Source organism: Kogia breviceps, chromosome 11, assembly GCF_026419965.1.
Source record: "Kogia breviceps isolate mKogBre1 chromosome 11, mKogBre1 haplotype 1, whole genome shotgun sequence".
NCBI classification, from domain to species: Eukaryota; Metazoa; Chordata; class Mammalia; order Artiodactyla; family Physeteridae; genus Kogia; species Kogia breviceps.
The window spans coordinates 34645388-34648535 of record NC_081320.1 but is presented as its reverse complement, the minus strand read 5'-3'; the positions used below and the strand labels follow the sequence as shown (position 1 = coordinate 34648535).

The 3148-nt window shown below is 49.2% G+C and overlaps 1 pseudogene; it reads right to left on the bottom strand.

Annotated features, from left to right (window-relative positions):
• Positions 1 to 1027: 1027 nt before the first annotated feature.
• Positions 1028 to 1136, bottom strand: LOC131765992 (5S ribosomal RNA; annotated as a pseudogene).
• Between the last annotated feature and the right edge of the window lie 2012 nt (positions 1137 to 3148).

Here is a 3148-nt window from a genome sequence, read left to right as displayed (position 1 = left end):
CGCTTTATTAACAATCTCCGCACTTGGAGAATCAGCACCTTTATTTAACCTCCTGTTTCGTACAGTTTGCAATTTGTCCAGAGGATGAACGGGAAGAGGGGGAACCAATGAGAGACCAGCTCTAGGTGTTTGGACAGGCACATGTCACTCTAATTTCCAATCAGGAAGAAGAATTAACCAAAGGCTCAGCCTGCCCCCTGGAACCAGAAAAGGGCCTGAAGCAATCCTGTGGTTTTGCGGCCAACTCCAAAAAGGCGAGTTGAAAAATGGAGCTCAGGGGCACTGCAATTCACAAACCTGCAGTGTTATAAATGATAACAATTGTCCAAAAATATACTGAGGTAAGGAAATGAAGAGGATTTGAGATCAAGGCAGTATTGGAGGAAACAGTTTTCAAGAGGTAGATTGGAGTCGCCTTTAAAGCACCTGAAAAGCGGCAGAATTTCAACAATGATGCAGTTGGCCCAAAAGGGCGTATGCGGTTTTTTCCTGAATATATTCAGGGAAAAAACGCATAAGCCCTTTTTGGCCAACGAAACAAGCGGGCAATGCACATCAGTACTACGAAGAAGTCTCACTTCGCATCGGTCAAACGGCCATCGTGAAAAAGTGTAAAACCCAGAAATGCAGGATAAGCCATGGAGAAAAGGGAGCCTTGTTATGCTGGTGGAAGGGATGTAAATTGCAAACGGCCACTCTGGAGAAGTGTATGGTGTTTCCTAAGACATCTAAAAAACAGAGCTACAGCGCAAAAGGCACTTCCACTCATGGGCGTGTATCTTAGCCCCGACCCTGCGGCGGAGTCTGGATCCGGGCCAGCCACCGCCAGAGCGTCTGGTGTGCCGCTGCCTTCCAGAGCCGCCTTCTGGCCGCCCTAGCCCCGGCCAGGCCGTCGGGGAGCGCCCCCTCTGGCGCGCGCTGTGGTGGGAGGGGCCTGAGGAGGTGGGGGCCTGCAGCGGTGCCCGGCCGGGGCGGAGGCGGCCTCAGCCCCGGGCGACTAAAGGAGAAGGCGGGGCGGGAGGCAAAAAGCGTACAGCACCCAGTATTCTCAGGTGGTCTCCCATCCAAGTACTAACCAAGCCCGACCCTGCTTAGCTTCCGAGATCAGGCGCGTTCAGGGTGGTATGGCCGTACGCAGGGTTGGGGACCGCGGGCTGCCTCTTGAGGCCCAGCTTCTCTGGCGCGTGCGCCTTACCGCCAGCCCCGCGGCCAGCCCGCCCTGGCAGGGCCCCGCTGCCCGCCCAGCCAGGGGAATGGAGGTCTCGGGTACCGCGGGGTGGTGGAGGGGTTGGCGACCTCCCAGCCCAGGGCGGGAGGGACCCAGCAAACCCTTTGGCGCTTGGCGCCCCGCCCCAGATCCCGCTCGTCTCTCACAGGGATGTGGCCCCGGAACATGTCCGGGGACGTGACAGGAATCATCTTAGCCAACTCAACCCCAGACATTGTGCTCCAGGATACATGCTATGTAGTAGCACACTTCCATGACCTAATGTCCATGGGAGCAGTCTTCACTATTATGGGAGGCTCCTACACGGATTCCCACTATTCTCAGGTTTTACAGTTAACTCAGCATGAGCAAAAATTCACTTCACAAGTATATTTGTAGTAGTAAATATGACTTCCTGCAGCACTTTCTTGGCCTCTCAGGGATGTCACTACGTTAGTCTGTGTGCCCTGAGGCACACACAACATGAAATATTTTGTCTTTAGGCTCATTCATCTCAGTAGCAGCAGTAATGCTAATACTCTTCATATTTTGAAAAGCATTTGCATCTAAACAAGAAGTCTTAGCAGTGGAAACTCCTACTCATAACCTAGAATGGTTACACAAATGCTCTCCACCATATCCTATGTTTCAAGAATCCTATCTATGTAAGTGTAAAATAAGGAAGGACTCAAGTCCTTTTCAACCAGTTTCAAGCCAACACCATAACAATTATGCCTTTCTCAATAAATGAGATAAAAGTAAAAAGTAATGTAGATTGGTCAAAGTTAAATCATAGGCTAAAATCCTGTATATCACTATGGCATATAAATTTCATCTAGGTTCTCAAGATACAACATCACCGATTATGGAAGAACTTTTACATTTTCATCATCACACATTAATAGTGATTTTTAAAATAAGTTCTCTAGTCCTCTATATTATTTCACTAATATTGACATCTAAACTAACTCATATACATACAACAGATGCACAGGTAGAGAAAATGTGAACAATTTACTAGCCATTATTGTAATCTTAATTGCCCTATCATCATTGTAAATCCTCTACATGATACATGAAATGAATAACTCTTTCAAACCATAAAAAACTATGGGTCAGTAATGATACTGAAGCTACAAATACACAGATAATGAAGATTTAAATGTTGACTTCTCTGTAATCCCCACATCAGAGCTAAAACCAGGAGAATAAATACTGATAGAAGTCAACAACCGAGTAGTTAGAGATAGTCGTTGAATATTAGTTTCATCTGAAATTGTTGTACGCTCCTGAGCTGTTCCTTCTCAGGCCTAAAAAGAGCTGCTATCCCAGGACGCCTAAATTAAAGAATCCTAATACCAACAGGACCAGGCCTATGTTGTGGACAAGGGAGCTCGTTTTTGTGAGTTCAAGACTGGACAGAGTGATATGGCTGAGATATGGAGTGAATCTGGAGCCCATGGGGATGCACTTTCCAAGCTCCAGGATAGGAATGGGGCCTCTAGGGTGCCACGCCACCCACCATGCCCTCCCAAGCAGGATCTTGGCAACATTCTCTGTCAGTGATGAGGCAGCCCTAGCACTTGTCACGCCCTGATGTTGTGTCCTATGTGGGCCCCATGCTCCTGGGACCACACCCCACACTCTTCAGGTCCATGCTACAGGGTCCTTCGTGCCTCAGGAGTAGAGACCACAGAGCAAGCAGTTCCCGCCCCAACCAGCAGGAGGAGGGGAGGAGAGCAAGGGCACCAGGGGAATCTCACTCAGACAACAACAGCCCAGCGGTGCCAGTGGGGGCAGTGATGATGCAGATGAGGCACAGACCAAGAGATGGGACCAGAGGACCCAAAAGGCAGCTGGTCAGGTCCTGGCTCATCTGCACCCCGGACACCTTTGTCCCTCATACACCCCCTTCCTCATACACCCTCTCCTTAAATGCAA